This window comes from Dysidea avara, chromosome 7 (assembly GCF_963678975.1).
Source record: "Dysidea avara chromosome 7, odDysAvar1.4, whole genome shotgun sequence".
Lineage (NCBI taxonomy): Eukaryota > Metazoa > Porifera > Demospongiae > Dictyoceratida > Dysideidae > Dysidea > Dysidea avara.
In genome coordinates, this window is record NC_089278.1 from 18,372,456 (window position 1) to 18,392,975 (window position 20,520).

General features: G+C 38.7%; 2 long non-coding RNA genes across 10 annotated transcripts; one reads left to right on the forward strand and one right to left on the reverse strand.

Annotated features, from left to right (window-relative positions):
* Positions 1-2,639: 2,639 nt before the first annotated feature.
* On the forward strand, positions 2,640-11,779 carry LOC136261901 (uncharacterized). Of its 4 annotated transcripts, none has more exons than XR_010704043.1 (7): positions 2,640-3,046; positions 3,383-3,506; positions 3,556-3,988; positions 9,319-9,383; positions 10,253-10,388; positions 11,506-11,574; positions 11,633-11,779. It is a non-coding gene; the product is annotated as an uncharacterized lncRNA (long non-coding RNA). The 4 variants fall into 4 exon arrangements; XR_010704042.1 differs by having other exon boundaries at positions 2,640-2,896; positions 2,944-3,046; positions 3,383-3,988; XR_010704041.1 differs by having other exon boundaries at positions 3,383-3,988.
* A 2,883-nt stretch (positions 11,780-14,662) lies between these two features.
* LOC136262094 (uncharacterized) lies at positions 14,663-19,204 on the reverse strand. 6 transcript variants are annotated; one of them, XR_010704116.1, is made up of 8 exons: positions 19,166-19,204; positions 18,955-19,108; positions 18,527-18,907; positions 18,049-18,477; positions 17,113-17,177; positions 16,093-16,229; positions 14,915-14,983; positions 14,663-14,856 (listed from the first exon to the last, which is right to left on the reverse strand). It is a non-coding gene; the product is annotated as an uncharacterized lncRNA (long non-coding RNA). The 6 variants fall into 6 exon arrangements; XR_010704113.1 differs by having other exon boundaries at positions 18,527-18,650; positions 18,805-18,907; positions 18,955-19,198; XR_010704117.1 differs by lacking the exon at positions 18,049-18,477 and having other exon boundaries at positions 18,537-18,650; positions 18,805-18,907; positions 18,955-19,198.
* Positions 19,205-20,520: the final 1,316 nt, after the last annotated feature.

Sequence of the window (20,520 nt, forward strand, 5' to 3'; positions counted from 1 at the left end):
ATGATGACGACTTCTAAAGATTTTTTTATCACTTAACGCAATACAAATCTATTGAGAGGATGTTACATAATCTAGGAGACTAATATTGCAAAACTGGCCCTACACGTAAATAACTCACAGTAGTGGCTGCGCGTCTTTTAATTGGGCGTGCGCTTTGTAGTTTCTTGGCCGCGCAACTCACTACCGTGAGTCTTGATTTCCAACTAAATTAAATAATTAACATTCCATGCATATATTGGTATGAAAGTGCAAACTCCACCCCAATTGGTGGTTCTTATCAAGATATAAGCAAAAGAAGTTGACAGTGTAATGATTTTTGTGTACAGTATTTTCAATGCTTTTACATATATTGCATGGCACCAACACAATATTCAAAGTGTCATAAATCTAGATAGGAAACTAATAATGACATGAAATGTTTACCACATATCTGTTTTATGGAGAACAGCATATGAGCTAGGTAAAACCTCTCAAGAGTGACCACTTCTTTGTAGACTGACCACTCAGAATATTACATGGATAAAGCAAGTGATTCACAAATAAAAGTGTGTGTATTGTGTATTACTAAGTATACACAGGTACCTAATGCATTTTCAAGGATAACTAACTAGAAAAATCAGTAATATTATCTAACATGGTAAGTAATGGCATCACAAGTCACAATTAACAAACACTTCGGAAACATGACAATCAGATAACAAAATGAAAGACCAATATTATTAATAAAATAGATTTGTTTGGACACTGTTCAGCTTTATTTCTCACATTGTAAGCACTAAGATAATAATTATTATATAACACAATGACATCACTATACTACAAAGAGAAATTATAAATAGTTTCTGACCAAAATTACAACCACGGCAGCTGCTATAAAATGGATCAAAACAGCAGTAAATACACCAGAATGTAACATTAGGTAAGTGTGAAGCCATGTAAGGTTGGTATCACAAACCAGTCTTCACTTTTGAAAAGATTATGCTCAACCTTGAACCTTATATTGCAATTCCGCACAAGACAACAAACTGCTCACCTTCAAACTATACTTGTATTGATGCAGAGGGATGCCTTGAAGCCCAGGGTGATTGTAATGTTGAATTCTGAACAGTGTTAGATGGCGGTTTACCTTTAAAAGGGTCATATTTTTGTCGTAATCCAAAGTCAATCGTCCTCCAATCAAAAAACACAGAAAAATCGAGATCAACATATACGGTTTTCCTAGGAACGCTTTCTTCGTCTTCATCTGCCATAGATTCACACGGAAACATTCGGAAACTTTGGCTATCATCGGTGCCATATTCTTCCAATTAGAATTACGTACGCAATTATTTGTATGGGATTCCTATGAGAATTTTTATTTCTCAAACTTTGATTTGACATATTTCAATAAAAACTGCATGGATTTTAATCCAGTAAAGTGCATTACGAAGTACGAAACACTGACTACCATTAACTGGAATGGCAGCTTGTGAAACATTTATTGAAGGTGTGTAATTTAAGTAGCAAAATATGTATGAAAAATTGGTTGGTTGGAAATCGCTAGCTAAAGTATGCTATTTCTATGTTCAGGTAAGGCTGGTACAGATTTCCAGGCAGTATATCAAACATCGCATCTTTGAAAGCATTGCAAGACAACTGCAAGGTCCGAAGCAGCATAATGCACCTATCAATGTAATGCCCGACTACCACTAATACGGGCTGAGGATGGGGAAAGGTTGGGGAATTGATCGCTAAATTTCCTTGACATAGTGGGGATTTGTCTTCACTAAAGAAATTCACTCAGACAGCAAAGGTGTGTTGCTTTCAGTTTAGGAAGGAGTGTCTTAGGTACTAGCTATTACTATATACTAGAATCCACTCGAACTAACTCATCACTAGACTAGCTAATGCCACGCGACCGCACAAATCCCCCTCCTAGCCCCAGTATTCCCGGGGTTTGTAGGTCGAGACTTGGTGGGGGTTTGCATCACTAGTATTTCCCCAGTAGGTGGGGAATTGTAATTTTCAGTGATGCAGATCCCCACTTTCCCCCACCTCAGCCCGTATTAGTGGTAGCTAGTCGGGGATTACATTGATAGGTGCATAACGCAATACTGACTCCATAAGCAAAGTAACCAGCCAAACAGAACGCTATCAGTCTCTGCTGGGCCACGGCATTCAGTGGAGTGCAACAATTCCCATAGCAATTGCCAGGTACGTACTGGTATCCGGAAACCCCAACCACACATTTTTTTAGCATTTTCTCAAATTGCAAACGTATACCGTTCTTTCTCCTAGCACCGTACCATACACTTAACCACCCACAATTTATACCACTGATAGCCTAGTTCATTAACTACAAGCATGTTATTCTCTCGAGGAGAAATGAACAATTTTCTAATACATGTACTGTCTGGAAACGCCCGCCCTGGAATAACATACCTATCTGTGCTAAGCAAGAACAGCAAAACAGCATTAGCATCAGTAACACCTTGGACTCCATTTTGATTTCTGAAAACGCCATACCTCTGACGCCACACTATTGACATAGTGACGTCATGGGTTGTACTAAAGTTCGCCAGTTTTTTACGGCTTCATTTTTTTTGGCCGGCTCTATAGCTACGTAACCTGTATACCGGTGGCGCTTAGAGCCACGAAAGGCTATTGCCACCGGTCAACTTGATATCGTTACTAAATAGACCATTATGGTATATGGTCACATTACGTTATTTTGGCCAATACGGTCTATGTTACTTACATGGTAGGTTACGAGGTTTTACTAGACCAGGCGAGTCTAGGTTTCTTCCTCTCGGGTTTCGTCGTGGTGAGCTTTGAGGGGCACTCGGGGGCGTTACTCTCTCTACTTTGAAGTAGAACGTATTTCTATGACCATGGTGTGGGTTGAAATTGTACTGAGGTTAGTTGTAGGGCTGATTATCACGTGTGGCCTTCATCGATATACAGGTTACTCTTTTTAATATTGTGGGGCTACCTCTGCTTTCAGACGTTTGTTCCCATGAGTCTATGTCAAGGGCTCCTTTCCTGGTCATCAGACAGTTGATTGGAAGTGAGTTATTTCATGTGTCAGTGCACACACCATGGTTGTATTCTGGGTTCAAATATAGTAGTAGCCTGGGCAGCTATTTCTCAAGAACAATAAACGAGTGGAATATACTACCAACTGACACAATTGAAATTGCAGATACTGATCTATTTACAGCTAGACTCCAATCATATTATTGTACCTAATGTATTTGTTTATGTGATTCCTGAGCACACCAGCAGGGCTGACTGCTCAGTAAACAATAATAATAATAATAATCTGCAACATGAAGTGTTGTCCGTTTTGTGTACGTAATGATGTCTGTAGTGTGCATCCATCCATTTAGCAAGTGTATTGCAGGTCTTAAGTGGCAATGCGTGAGAGTCAGATGGGACTTTGGATGCCAACATATTCACCTCTGAGATAAGCAGTGCTGGTACCACCACAGGAAGATTGCCTACAGTGACTCATTGAGTATGCACAGGTTACCACACTGGATAGTGCATGTCCCTGTAACTACGTAATTAATACAGCTTGCAAATGCCAAAAGCACCAGCCTGGTAATAGTGAGGCAATGTTTCTCCAGCATTAATACCCAGTTGTTGTTGTTGTGCAAGAAACTGTTCTCACATTGTCACCTTTAAGTGAAGGTCTGCATGGTGTCAACGGAGGAAGCATCCAGAAGAGGGTGGTCACCATGGCATTCGATTACATAACCAAACGTTTTTCCATGTGTTAAACCTTGTGTAGCTAACAGACAGGAAGCAATGTGAGAAGACCTGTAAGGGTCCCAGGACACACTGGTATGGATGTACAATAGAGGAGGTGTCAATGTTCAATTAGTTCAACACTTGGTTCAACATTTGTTTGAGGTCATTAAATGAATCAAAATTTCTAGGTATTTTGAATTCTGAGTCTACAACATTCCTGTAGACATATTGACTAGATGGAAGTTTATGTATGCAGGTTGGTCTGACCGTAATACTTTTTATAACTGTTATTTGATACCTAACATTGTAATTGGAGTTTGCCATAATTTTTCTCTAATTGTATATCAAGACACACGGTAGTGTGTCGTGCGGCCTAAGAAGCCGGCGCGTCACACCGTGAGTATATTGACAGGAAGAACGAAAACGTCATTTTCACACCTTTGTATCTCGGTGATCACTTATCTGATTGGAACCAAATTTGCTACACAGTTTCCCGCCAGCCAAGGGAGTCTACATTCCAAATTTGAAGGAAATCGCTCCAACCATTTCCGAGATACGAGCTGCCAAAGTGTCGTTTTTTTTTTTCTTCGTCTTTTCGCACACTTGCAAAAATTGCTATAACAAGCAAACGCGTACACCGATCGCCTTGAAATTTGGCACACAGAAAGAGAGTCCAAAGGCGAATCCTAGCATCAAATTTGGTACAAATCCGATGAATGGTTCAGGAGTTATGACCGATTATTCGCGTAAAACAAGATCGATTTGTTGTCACGCCTACAGGGTAAACCGCTTCATGGAATGAGTTGAAAATTGCTATGTAGATGGAGTAACCATCGTAGGAGTGCCTTTTGGTGGTTTGAAAGGAATCGAGATAAAAACCACGGAGATATGACACAAAACCCAACCTGTGTCACAATTACGCGATCGATTTTTATGAATAAAAAAGTATTAGTTTTCACGCCTACTAGGCAAACCGCTTAGAGCAATGAGCTGAAAATCGGTGTATAGCTGGAATAATCTTCATAGAAAATCCTTGCAGTAGTACAGAAGAATCGGATTACAAACCACTGAGTTATGATTCGAAAGCCAACTCCGTGTAGCAAATGCGAGATCGAGATACTCTAATAGAACAGTCACCCTAATAGAGCATTCGGCTAATTTATTTACTCCATTATAGAATTTTATTACATCACAAGTTATTCTGTGGGGAGTTCAGCTGCAAACAGTTAATCTTATAGACAGTTCAGCAAGAAGACAGTCACCATGTGGAGAGTTAAGCAAATATATCACTATAGAGATTCAGAACATTACAAGTCACACTGAAGAAAGTTCAGCTATAAACAAGTCATGCACTGTGTAGAGAATTCAGCTACAATTAAGTCACTCTCTAGAGAATTCAGTTACACAGAATTCAGCTACACACAAGTCACTGTGGAGAGAGTTCAGCTACAAATTACCCTTTAGAGTGATCAGCTACAAACAAAACACTTTGCAGGGTGTTCAGCTGCAACAAATCAACCTTTAGAGCGATAAGCAATGAACAAATCAACACAAATCTACCTGTAGAGAGATCAGCTAGAAACAAATCACCCTGAAGAGAGTTCAGCTACAAAAAATCACCCTGTAGAGACATCAGCTAGAAACTCAACACAATGTAAGGAGTTTAACTACAAGCAATCACCCTGTAGAGAGTTCAGCTAAAACAAATCAACCTGCAGAGAGATCAGCTACAAACACATCACCTTATAGAGAGTTCAGCTACAAACAGATTACCTGTAGAGAGATCGGCTACAAACAAATCAACCTGCAGAGAGATCAGCTACACACAAATCATCTTGTAGAGAGATCAGCTACAAACAAATCACCCTGTAGAGAGATCAGTTAGAAACTACACACAATGTAAGGAGTTCAGCTACAAACAAATCACCCTGTAGAGAGATCAGCTACAAACTAGACACAAAGTAAGGAGTTCAGCTACAAGTAAATTACCCTGTAGAGAGTTCATCTACAAACAAATCAACCTGTAGAGCAATCAGCTAGAAACAAATCACCCTGAAGAGAGGTCAGCTACAAAAAATCACCCTGTAGAGAGATTAGCTAGAAACAAATCACCCTGAAGAGAGGTCAGCTACAAAAAAATCACCCTGTAGAGAGATCAGCTACAAACAAATTGCCCTGTAGAGAGATCAGCTACAAGCAAAACACCCTGTAGAGAGTTCAGCAACAAAGAAACCACCATGTAGAGAGTTCAGCTACAAACAAATTACCCTGTAGAGAGATCGGCTACAAACAAATCAGCCTGTAGAGAGTTCAGCTAAAACAAATCAACCTGCAGAGAGATCAACTACAAACAAATCACCTTATAGAGAGTTCAGCTACAAACAAATTACCCTATAGAGAGATCGGCTACAAACAAATCAACCTGCAGAGAGATCAGCTACACACAAATCAACTTGTAGAGAGATCAGCTACAAACAAATCACCCTGAAGAGAGGTCAGCTACAAACAAAACACTTTGCAGAGAATTCAGCTACAAACAAATCAGCTTGTAGAGAGATTAGTTACACACAAATCAACCTGTAGAGAGACAAGCTAGAAACAAATCACCCTGTAGAGAGTAGCTACAAGCAAAACACCCTGTAGAGAGTTCAGCAACAAAGAAACCACCATGTAGAGAGTTCAGCTGCAAACAAATCACCTTATAGAGAGTTCAGCTACAAACAAATCACCCTGTAGAGAGATCAGCTAGAAACTAGACACAATGTAAGGAGTTCAGCTACAAGCAAATCACCCTTAAGTGAGTTCAGCTACAAACAAATCAACCTGCAGTGAGATCACCTACAAAAAAGCACCTTGTACAGAGTTCAGCTACAAACAAATTACCCTGTAGAGAGATCGGCTACAAACAAATCAACTTGTAGAGAGATCAGCTACAAACAAATCACCCTGTAGAGAGATCAGCTAGAAACTAGACACAATGTAAGAGGTTCAGCTACAAGTAAATCACCCTGTAGAGAGTTCAGCTAAAACAAATCAACCTGCAGAGAGATCAGCTACAAATAAATCACTTTATAGACAGTTCAGCTACAAACAAATTACCTTGTAGAGAGATCGGCTGCAAATTAATCAACCTGCAGAGAGATCAGCTACACACAAATCAACTTGTAGAGAGATCAGCTACAAGCAAATCACCCTGTAGAGAGATCAGCTAGAAACTAGATACAATGCAAGGAGTTCAGCTACAAGCAAAATCACCCTTTAGTGAGTTCAGCTACAAACAAATCAACCTGCAGTGAAATCACCCACAAAAACGCACTTGTACAGAGTTCAGTTACAAACAAATCACCCTGTAGAGAGATCAGGTAGAAGAATTCACGTTGTAGAGAGTTTAGCAAAAAAAGAAACCACCATGTAGAGAGTTCAGCTGCAAACAAATCTCGCAGTAGAAAGATCAGCTAGAAGAAGTTACCTTGTAGAGAGTTCAGTTACAAAGAAACCATCATATAGAGAGTTCAGCTACAAAGAAATTACCCCGTAGAGAGTTCAGCTAGAAGAAGTAACCTTGTAAAGAGTTCAGCTACAAAGAAACCATCATGTACAGAGTTCAGCTACAAAGAAACCACCTGTACAGAATTCAACTACAAAAAAATTACCCTGTATAGAGATCAGCTAGAAGAAGTTACCTTGTAGATAGTTCAGCTACAACAATTCACCCTGTAGAAAGATCAGCTAGAAGAAGTCACCTTGTAGAGAGTTCAGCTACAAAGAAACCATCATGTAGAGAGTTCAGCTGCAAACAAATCACTCTGTAGAGAGTTCAGCTACAAAGAAACCGCCATGTAGAGAGTTCAGCCTCATACAAACCACCTTGTAGAGAATTCAACTACAACAAATCACCCTGTAGAGAAGAAGTTACCTTGTAGAGAGTTCAGCTACAAAGAAACCATCATGTAGGGAGTTCAGCTACAAAGAAACCACCATGTATAGAGTTTAGCTGCAAACAAATCACCTGTAGAGAGTTCAGCTAGAAACGAATCACCCTGTAGAGAGTTCAGCTGGACGAAGTCACCTTATAGACAGTTCAGCTACAAAGAAACCATCATGTAGAGAGTTCGGCTACAAAGACACCACCATGTAGAGAGTTTAGCTGCAAACAAATCACCTGTAGAGAGTTCAGCTAGAAACATAATACCCTGTAGAGAGACCAGCTAGAAGAGGTTACATTGTAGAGAGTTCAGCTACAAAGAAACCATCCTGTATATAGTTCAGCTACATTTCAAGTCACCCAGTAGAGAGATCAGCTGCAAAAAAATATCCTGTGGGGAATAATGGGCATGTAATAAATATATGTATATAATTTGTATAATTACTAATAAAATCAAAAATAATTGAAGTACTAAAATTCTTCTTTAAGTTCTTTTCTTCTTCCTGTAGTAAAGAAAAAGCACATGGGTTAAAAAAGCCCCAAAGGGCTTTGCAGTATACAAATACAAAAAGAAGTGATATCTAATCAAAAACAGCCAAGCTGTAAAAAAAGGTGCGGCCCCCAAAAAGGCCATGGTGAAAAAAGATGTGAAATCCAAGGTGGCGGCCAAGAAATGTCTGTGATGGTAGGTTAATGGTTACATTTTAATAACAGCAATTCAGGTGAATTTTGTGCCGCTTGGTCTTGGCACCAAATTCACCTGAATTGTTGTTATTAAAATGTAACCATTAACCTACCATCACAGCCATTTCTTGGCCGCCACCTTGGATTTCACATCTTTTTTCACCATGGCCTTTATGGGGGCCGCACCTTTTTTTACAGCTTGGCTGTTTTTGATTAGATATACATTGTGCATGTACGAATGTAGTTGTAGCAATATGTATGGCAGTGTGTGTGTGTGTGCGTGCGTGCGTGTGTGTGTGTGTGCGTGCGTGTGTGTGTGTGTGTACATGCGTGTGTGATATAAAAACCAGATGACACTACAGTGTACTTACTGTGTCAAGTATGACAATGCAAGGAGTACTGGCTTAAGATTATGATTGTGGCTGTAGTGTATGTTTGGATAATTGTATGGGTATGTACTATCTTAAAAATGTAATAACAGATGCAGCTATGCAACGGTACTTATTAAAGCTTTTATAGCACAAGTGCTGAAGGTCTGTAGGACACCTGGTCCTACAGCCTGCTCAAAGACATTAGATACTTAGTGAGTACCAGAAGCCCATAAGCACCCCAAGGAGCAAAACAGTGTTTCAAGTGAATCGGTGTGCACATATCAATGTTTGTGCCTTGCGGCCCCTGTAAATATGACTGTGCAAATCAGTGTTTCTGTTAGATATAGCTATTTAACGTATGTCAGTGTGTATAACTGTTGGCCAATTGTATAATTCCTACTGTGTATGTTTCAATATTAAAAAGCTACTTTCCTAACATAGCCACCCGGTTAATAAAAAGTCAGGAGTTCTGTCCCTATTTTGAGTAGGCGTATCAGAGGTGCTAGCTATGTAAGTTTGAATTCTGTCTAATTTAGTTTTATCCTTTTTGTATTATGCAGTTTAGTTTTTTATTCATTTTGTATTATGCAATGATTTGTCACGTAGAAACAACTGCTACCATGCATTGGACATGATGGATCTATGATTGCGTCAAGCACCAAAATTCTTATGTGAGTTATGTCAATAGTTGCATGCATGTGATGTGTCATACACCTTGATGAGTCATACTGTATAGAGGAAAACTTTGGCAGGGGTAAACTCAGGCAAATAGCAAGCTAAATTACATTTAGCGAAATAAAGTTTGGTGAATTTAAGCTCACTATGTTTAGCTATAAAGATGCTAATCTGAGGCGCTACGAGTAATTTGTGGGTTAAACGCTTTAGCAAATTGCCAAATACACCAAAGTTTTTCCCTGCCAAAGTTTCCCTCTATGCAGTGTTTGCTGAGGAGCAGGGTCATGTTAATATGTGTAGACACATACACTAGATTGCTTGTCTGACAGTGTCCGTAGCAACTGCTTAGCAACTGTAAAAGGGGGTAGACAGCACAATTGCCATTACAGACATTGTAAAATATGTTGCAAACAGTCATTTTATAACGCTATGATATACATACAATCTATAGTATTGAATTGTAGTTGAACAAAACTAGTTTGTAAACACACATATGCACTTCTGTGTGTGTGTGTGTGTCTGTATTAGAACTAAAAGAGTCGACCGACTCAGTGTACATAGTTTACATCCAATGTTTTGTTCTGTTCAAACACTTGGCTCCCATGCATGTGTAGTGTGGATAGAACCCTACACACATTTACATTGAATTATACATCCATTTGTCACATTTTTCACTGCTGATTGTAAGATGTGTTAATAGTCATTCATGCATAACATGATCTGGTCTTACATACGTGCTTTGCGGACTAAACTTTTAATGTTTTCCTACTGTGTCCACTGCATTTTCTATCTCTGTTAATGTTTAGACACTTGTAAATACATTTCTGTGAAGTAATTTTAATACTACTTTATTTTATTTATTTAGGCAAGACAACATCAGCCAGTGAATGACTGCTTTCCCCCCAGCTATGTCCTTGTACAATGTATACCTGGTTTAGCTGGGTGCTGTGAGTGGCTAGAGCAATGGGAGTGAAATCTTGCTCAAAGAAACAACAGTAGCGGTAAGTCCCCCCTAAGGTGTATTGTGTCACAATAATTTGTGAGCGACTAAGTGATAAAGTGAAGACGACATTTTGAATGTCTGTGTGCAGAGGTGTACATCATATCAATGATATGGATTGGCTAACCAACTAGTAATTTATATGCCTCCTTTTGCTACATAGCTACAGTGGAATGTTTCTATTGTGGACACTTTGGTACCCAGAATTTTGAGATAAAACTGTAGAGGAAAGACTGGCCTATTTTTCTATTGTGTCCTTAATTTGAAGAGTTTGTTTGAGTGGTTTTTAGGCAGCAACGTATATTTTGATAATCCGTTTAGCTACCTATTTAGATTGTATTATAGTAAGTGTGTATATACATACAGCTGTATCACGGTTGAAACTGGGTCACTACTGCTGACCTGGATGACTCACTGATCTGAACTGACCCAGATCTTATCCGGTTTTAAACCAAGGTGTACGTTGAGAGCAATAGTTTGGGTGCTCACTCTAGGTAAGTTAATTCACGACTGGTTAGTGGTCACGTATGTCTACAGTTGATAAAATACAGGTAGGTGTTGCTTAGTGCATTCCTACAGCTTCAACGGACCTTTCTGAAAATGAGTGTGGCTCCAGGTATATCTACAGACATTCCCATGCATTCCCTATAAGTAGGCATGGTTAAGTATGAAACTGGACTGCAGCAAGGCTGATTAGAGTATGATGCATAAATACATTTTATCAATGGATTAGTGAGTGTGGCTCCACGTAAGCATACAGGCAGCAACGGACATGGCCTTGTGCATACCAACACACCTTACTGATAAATAGATGTGGCTCCACGTATGCCTACTACAGACGATAAAGCACAATCCCAATAAGTGGGCATGGCTGGCAAGTCAACACATGTGTACACTTCCACAGTGTCAAACCAATTAATCCATATAAGTGGGTCAGACCTGGTTTGCCCCGACAAAATATGACCTGACCCAGTTTCAACCCTGAAAATTATTGTGACCTGGAAATATTTTCTTAGTAATGGTCATGGCAACGGTTGCTAAGCTTGTTGTCAGTGATCACCAATACATATCATTTTATCAATTGTGCTGTTATTTAAATTATTTCCATTTCCTTACAGTTGTGTATGTCAGTACCAAACTGATGGTGATACTTGAAGCTTGCAGAAGTTATCGATGAATTATTATTGGTAAGCTGATACAATTACACTGACTTTGGTATATTGTGATTGTATGTATATTCTATAGGAAGAGACTAGCATACTCAATTACTGTATAAAGAACAATGTCTCATTTTACAACACTTGTACTGTCATTTATTACATTTTCATCATGTATGTAAAGTTTGCACACTCTAATACTATAGTACTTGTATTCTTTTGATACATGTTACAAATAATCCAGGGCCGCCCACAGGGGGGGGCAACTGGGGCATTTTGCCCCGGGCCCCAGCCTGAAAGGGGCCCCAGGAGGCCCCATGAAGGGCCCCCTGAATACCTGTTTAAAAGATCGATATACTCTAATAGAGCAGTCAGATCTAAATACTCTAATAGAGCAGTCACAGTATTCTTCAGAGGAGCAGTGTAGCAAGCTTATAGATAAGGAGATATGGTTGGTGATGGGTAGTTATTGTCATTGCCAACAGGTTGTGACCTTTTTTTTTTTTTTTTTTTTGGTCTTCACCTTACAACTTGGGTCAAGGGCCCCACTTTAACTCTTTGCCCTGGGCCCCTTAATTTCTCTGGGCGGCCCTGAAATAATCAACCTACATACAAGAACTAAACTACTTACAAGCAACTAAAACTAACTTTGCTACTTACAGGCAGTAACTAAAAAACTTAACCAAAGTCTATGCCATCCTCTGGACACAAAGCATAGTGCCTTAGAATCATTCTGGCACTATATTTCCAAAGATTAACAGATATGCATTGCAGCAATTGTTTCCTAGCTAACTTTCAAAGCAAGTCATTTTAATAGTGATATAGTGAATAGAGTGGATAAGGCTAAAAGTGACCAAACACCAAATGACTCTCAAATCAGGGGAATAAAAGATTGCTCACAGTTTCTAAATAGCGGATCCTCACCAGCAGCAGCAGCCACCCCAGCCTTAGAAGCAGCAGAGGAAAGCAAAAGCTGAGAGGTACATCTGACTGAGACACCCAAAGTAAGCTGGATGACCTAGAGAGAAATCCGGGTGATAAATATCCCCAGGATGAGAATGGTCAGAAGAGGTGATACCTTGCTCCCAGAGAACACCTTGGAGTAGAGCATGAGTAACTAGAGCATTAATGTGACATTGGATATGCATTGGGCCATGTGAACAACCAAGGAGATGGTCACCAAACTGATCAATGGTAGATAAGCAAGTGCAAAGTGGTGACAAAGGAATCAGAGGGACTCCCTACCACAGGTGAAGGGCAATGACAAAGTCAGGTAGATAAAAGGCCAAGCCTAAAGATGGTTGTGGGATATCCTTCAGCCAGTATACTGCAGCTGGTATGTAAAATTGTCAGAACAGTCATGAGGATTTGGGTGATAATGCATAGCATGTAACCTCTTATGAAGCCATGGTCTAAATCAATTGGAGCTTTTTTTAAATCTCATGATATTAAGGACTTTTTCAAAAATTTAAGGGTGATGACTTCATGGACAGCTTGAATTTGATGATAGATTGGTATGAAATTAGGTGTGTTCATCAAAGTAAAACTGATTCTGATTCCTAAGTGCTAATGTTACTAATTATAAATATTATCATGTAAGGAAATCACCAAAAGTAATAATTCCTGCCAATTATGCAACTGATAATGTATACAGTATTGTGTAAATGGTTAGGATTCTGTAAAAAGAGAATTCGAAGTTCAAACTGCTATGAGCTAGTCAGGTTATTTATGCATATGAGTCAACAGGTGGTCAACTGGCCTTCACTATTATACTAGCTAAGATCTGCAATATTACCTAATTATGCATACACCTGTACACTGGTTATACAAGCATACATCTCAATCACACCAATAAAACATTACATGACATTTCACTACCTCTCAGTTGCTTCCCCCTTAAATTGTAAAACTGTATTAATTTTGTGTATGTAGACTGTGGATTCATAATAATCATCACTCACAATCTTCTGTAAAGTCTGGTCCATTAAGAAATAAAAATTAATCTAATAGAATACACACTAACAAGTAAAACACATCACACCACTTGCAAGTAGGATACAGCTGTTTTGATGATCTGGTGATAGAAACTAACTCTTGATAGTACAATGTACTACACAATTAACTTGCAAGATAAATGACTTGCGATGTATCACAATTGAATAATATAAGTGAGACGATTTATATGTAATGGACACATCTTATGATATGTCACCTTCACGAGTGCATAGAAGATTATTATTACACAAATTCAAGATCAACAACACCATCCAGTAATGTCAGTTCTTAGCTCAAAGTAGAAACAGCTCCAGAATGTTAGGTTATCAGAAGCTGATGTACACAGTAGGTTCATTATTGTCAAGGGAATTAATATAATTATGATAGATGTTGTGAGGGTGAAGTTGTACCTTGAGGGGTGCATGCAGTTTGGGTTATATCGATACTACACTATTATACTGCCACACTACTAGTGAGACCATATAATAAATTGGCTAGCCTGCTTTGTGTTAAATTACATGTACATGTACAGTAATATGTATTGTACAAGAGTTTGGTCCCATTACTAAATGAAGTGGCTGCATGAAAACCACTTGCACATTGTGAGAAAGGTATTCTTCTTTCAGTTCAATAGTCAGTAGAAATACATGTATAATATTATGTGTAATTAATTATATTATTCTAACTATACAGCTACTCACATGAATTAAAGGCTATGTAATAAAAATGGGCTTAATTTAAATAACTGCTCTTTATTCATAATAAACATACCCATATTCTACTCTAATAATACATACAGTGAAACTTTTGTGTGATCAGGTCACCTGACCCTAAATTGGCCATTGACACCGACATTACAGTACATGTGTCTTTGTGACAAATGGCCTACATTATCTGCTCTAATACTGTTACTGTAGCTGATAAATAAGAGATTTAACTCATTATTCACCATATATACGTATAATACAGTACATTATTATGATATAGACATTACAAAATAATTATATTCTTGATATATACCAATTGTTAAGCATGTATTACATGAAGCATATATACACTGATTGCATTAACTCTCAAATAACTGTCTGGCATGCAGCCGGTTACGATTATGTTGTTACTCAGGTTTCTGTCTACTATTAGATAAAAAGTAGAGTGAAAACATACACATACGTACATCTATTAACCTTAGTTAGCTAAAAATCCTCATAATATATCTGACAATTTTACATACATGATGAAAATGTAATAAATGCCAGTACAAGTGTTGTAAAATGAGACATTGTTCTTTATACAGTAATTGAGTATGCTAGTCTCTTCCTATAGAATATACATACAATCACAATATACCAAAGTCAGTGTAATTGTATCAGCTTACCAATAATAATTCATCGATAACTTCTGCAAGCTTCAAGTATCACCATCAGTTTGGTACTGACATACACAACTGTAAGGAAATGGAAATAATTTAAATAACAGCACAATTGATAAATGATATGTATTGGTGATCACTGACAACAAGCTTAGCAACCGTTGCCATGACCATTACTAAGAAAATATTTCCAGGTCACAATAATTTTCAGGGTTGAAACTGGGTCAGGTCATATTTTGTCAGGGCAAACCAGGTCTGACCCACTTATATGGATTAATTGGCTTGACACTGTGGAAGTGTACATATGTGTTGACTTGCCAGCCATGCCCACTTATTGGGATTGTGCTTTTATCATCTGTAGTAGACATACGTGGAGCCACATCTATTTATCAGTAAGGTGTGTTGGTATGCACAAGGCCATGTCCGTTGCTGCCTGTATGCTTACGTGGAGCCACACTCACTAATCCATTGATAAAATGTATTTATGCATCATACTCTAATCAGCCTTGCTGCAGTCCAGTTTCATACTTAACCATGCCTACTTATAGGGAATGCATGGGAATGTCTGTAGATATACCTGGAGCCACACTCATTTTCAGAAAGGTACGTTGAAGCTGTAGGAATGCACTAAGCAACACCTACCTGTATTTTATCAACTGTCGACATACGTGACCACTAACCAATCGTGAATTAACTTACCTAGAGTGAGCACCCAAACTATTGCTCTCAACGTACACCTTGGTTTAAAACCGGATAAGATCTGGGTCAGTTCAGATCAGTGAGTCGTCCAGGTCAGCAGTAGTGACCCAGTTTCAACCGTGATACAGCTGTATGTATATACACACTACAATCTAAATAGGTAGCTAAACGGATTATCAAAATATACGTTGCTGCCTAAAAACCACTCAAACAAACTCTTCAAATTAAGGACACAATAGAAAAATAGGCCAGTCTTTCATCTACAGTTTTATCTCAAAATTCTGGGTACCAAAGTGTCCACAATAGAAACATTCCACTGTAGCTATGTAGCAAAAGGAGGCATATAAATTACTAGTTGGTTAGCCAATCCATATCATTGATATGATGTACACCTACCGCACACAGACATTCAAAATGTTGTCTTCACTTTATCACTTAGTCACTCACAAATTATTGTGACACAATACACCTTAGGGGGGACTTACCGCTACTGTTGTTTCTTTGAGCAAGATTTCACTCCCATTGCTCTAGCCACTCACACCACCTAGCTAAACCAGGTATACATTGTACAAGGACATAGCTGGGGGGAAAAGCAGTCATTCACTGGCTGATGCTGTCTTGCCTAAATAAATAAAATAAAGTAGTATTAAAATTACTTCACAGAAATGTATTTACAAGTGTCTAAACATTAACAGAGATAGAAAATGCAGTGGACACAGTAGGAAAACATTAAAAGTTTAGTCCGCAAAGCACGTATGTAAGACCAGATCATGTTATGCATGAATGGCTTTTAACACATCTTACAATCAGCGGTGAAAATGTGACAAATGGACGTATAATTCAATGTAAATGTGTGTAGGGTTCTATTCACACTACACATGCATGGGAGCCAAGTGTTTGAACAGAACAAAACATTTGATGTCAACTACGTACACTGAGTCGGTCAACTCTTTTAGTTCTAATACAGACACACACACACACACACTGCAATTCTTTACAGAAGTGCATATGTGTGTTTAAAAACTAGTTTTGTTCAACTACAATTCAATACTATAGATTGTATGTATATCATAGCATTATAAAATGACTGTTTGCAACATATTTTACAATGTCTGTAATGGCAATTGTGCTGTCTACCCCCTTTTACAGTTGCTAAGCAGTTGCTACGGACACTGTCAGACAAGCAATCTAGTGTATGTGTCTACACATATTAACATGACCCTGCTCCTCAGCAAACACTGCATAGAGGGAAACTTTGGCAGGGAAAAACTTTGGTGTATTTGGCAATTTGCTAAAGCGTTTAACCCACAAATTACTCGTAGCGCCTCAGATTAGCATCTTTATAGCTAAACATAGTGAGCTTAAATTAGCCAAACTTTATTTCGCTAAATGTAATTTAGCTTGCTATTTGCCTGAGTTTACCCCTGCCAAAGTTTTCCTCTATACAGTATGACTCATCAAGGTGTACAACACATCACACGCATGCAACTATTGACATAACTCACATAAGAATTTTGGTGCTTGACGCAATCATAGATCCATCATGTCCAATGCATGGTAGCAGTTGTTTCTACGTGACAAATCATTGCATAATACAAAATGAATAAAAAACTAAACTGCATAATACAAAAAGGATAAAACTAAATTAGACAGAATTCAAACTTACATAGCTAGCACCTCTGATACGCCTACTCAAAATAGGGACAGAACTCCTGACTTTTTATTAACCAGGTGGCTATGTTAGGAAAGTAGCTTTTTAATATTGAAACATACACAGTAGGAATTATACAATTGGCCAACAGTTATACACACTGACATATGTTAAATAGCTATATCTAACAGAAACACTGATTCGCACAGTCATATTTACAGGGGCCGCAAGGCACGAACATTGATATGTGCATACCGATTCACTTGAAACACTGTTTTGCTCCTTGGGGTGCTTATGGGCTTCTGGTACTCACTAAGTATCTAATGTCTTTGAGCAGGCTGTAGGACCAGGTGTCCTACAGACCTTCAGCACTTGTGCTATAAAAGCTTTAATAAGTACCGTTGCATAGCTGCATCTATTATTACATTTTTAAGATAGTACATACCCATACAATTATCCAAACATACACTACAGCCACAATCATAATCTTAAGCCAGTACTCCTTGCATTGTCATACTTGACACAGTAAGTACACTGTAGTGTCATCTGGTTTTTATATCACACACGCATACACACACACACACACACACACACACACACACACACACACACACACACACACACACACACACACACACACACACACACACACGCACTGCCATACATATTGCTACAACTACATTCGTACATGTACAATGTATATATACAATTAGAGAAAAATTATGGCAAACTCCAATTACAATGTTAGGTATCAAATAACAGTTATAAAAAGTATTACGGTCAGACCAACCTGCATACATAAACTTCAATCTAGTCAATATGTCTACAGGAATGTTGTAGACTCAGAATTCAAAATACCTAGAAATTTTGATTCATTTAATGACCTCAAACAAATGTTGAACCAAGTGTTGAACTAATTGAACATTGACACCTCCTCTATTGTACATCCATACCAGTGTGTCCCGGGACCCTTACAGGTCTTCTCACATTGCTTCCTGTCTGTTACACAAGGTTTAACACATGGAAAAACGTTTGGTTATGTAATCGAATGCCATGGTGACCACTCTCTTCTGGATGCTTCCTCAGTTGACACCATGCAGACCTTCACTTAAAGGTGACAATGTGAGAACAGTTTCTTGCACAACAACAACAACTGGGTATTAATGCTGGAGAAACATTGCCTCACTATTACCAGGCTGTTGCTTTTGGCATTTGCAAGCTGTATTAATTACGTAGTTACAGGGACATGCACTATCCAGTGTGGTAACCTGTGCATACTCAATGAGTCACTGTAGGCAATCTTCCTGTGGTGGTACCAGCACTGCTTATCTCAGAGGTGAATATGTTGGCATCCAAAGTCCCATCTGACTCTCACGCATTGCCACTTAAGACCTGCAATACACTTGCTAAATGGATGGATGCACACTACAGACATCATTACGTACACAAAACGGACAACACTTCATGTTGCAGATGCCCAGGCTACTACTATATTTGAACCCAGAATACAACCATGGTGTGTGCACTGACACATGAAATAACTCACTTCCAATCAACTGTCTGATGACCAGGAAAGGAGCCCTTGACATAGACTCATGGGAACAAACGTCTGAAAGCAGAGGTAGCCCCACAATATTAAAAAGAGTAACCTGTATATCGATGAAGGCCACATGTGATAATCAGCCCTACAACTAACCTCAGTACAATTTCAACCCACACCATGGTCATAGAAATACGTTCTGCTTCAAAGTAGAGAGAGAGTAACGCCCCCGAGTGCCCCTCAAAGCTCACCTCGACGAAACCCGAGAGGAAGAAACCTAGACTCGCCTGGTCTAGTAAAACCTCGTAACCTACCATGTAAGTAACATAGACCGTATTGGTCAAAATAACGTAATGTGACCATATACCATAATGGTCTATTTAGTAACGATATCAAGTTGCTTCCTGTAAAATTAATATCTAATCCAAAACAGCCAAGCTGTAAAAAAAGGGTGCGGCCCTCAGAAAGGCTATGGTGAAAAAAGATGTGAAATCCAAGGTGGCGGCCAAGAAATGGCTGTGATGGTAGGTTAATGGTAAAAATTTTAATGACAATTCAGGTGAATTTTTGTGCCGCTTCACAAAATTAACCTAAATTGTCATTATTAAAATTTTTACCATTAACCTACCATCACAGCCATTTCTTGGCCGCCACCTTGGATTTCACATCTTTTTTCACCATAGCCTTTCTGAGGGCCGCACCCTTTTTTTACAGCTTGGCTGTTTTGGATTAGATTTCATTTCTTTTTGTATTTGTATACCCCAAAGCCGGCCTATGGCCAGCTATGGGACTTTTTTAACCTATGTTTTTTTCTTTACTACAGGAAGAAGAAAAGATGAAGTAGATGTACTTTAAATATTTTATCAGTAAATGTACAAATTATATATACTGTATAATACATATGTGACCGGATTTGCGAAAAGGGGTCTTCCACACACATCCAATTTGCCAACTTTGACAATTGATAACTTCAGATTGGAAAGAGCTATTGCCTTGAAATTTAGGCAGTGGTGAGCACCACTATAGCTGAATACATGGTGAAATTTTCAGGTTAATATGTTACTTGAACACTGAGTTATGGTCTCCAACGTTTACGGAATTGGATGTGTGTGGAAGACCCCTTTTCGCAAATCCGGTCACATATATTGATTACAGAAATCTCCATGGTGGTTTCTTTGTAACTGAACACTCTACAAGGTAACTGAACACTCTACAAGGTGACTTCTTCTAATTGTTCTCTCTACAGGGTGAATTGTTCGTAGCTGAACGATCTACAAGGTAACTTCTTCTAGCTGATCTCTCTACAGGGTGATGTGTTTGTAGCTGAATTCTGTATAGGTGATTTGTTTGCAGCTGAGCTCTTTACAGAATGGTTTCTTTGTAGCTGAACTCTCTAAAAGGTAACTTCTTCTAACTGATCTTTCTACAGGGCAATTTGTTTCTGGCAGAATTTTCTACAGGGTGATTTCTTTGCAGCTGAACTCTCTACATGGTGGTTTCTTTGTAGCTGAACTCTCTACAAGGTAGTTTCTTCTAGCTGATCTCTCTACAGGGAGATTTGTTTGTAGCTGAACTATCTACAAGGTAACTTCTTATAGCTGATCTGTCTACAGAGTGATTTGTTCGTAGTTGAATTCTGTACAGGTGATTTGTTTGCAGCTGAGCACTTTACAAAATGGTTTCTTTGTAGCTGAACTTTCTCCAAGGTAACTTCTTCTAACT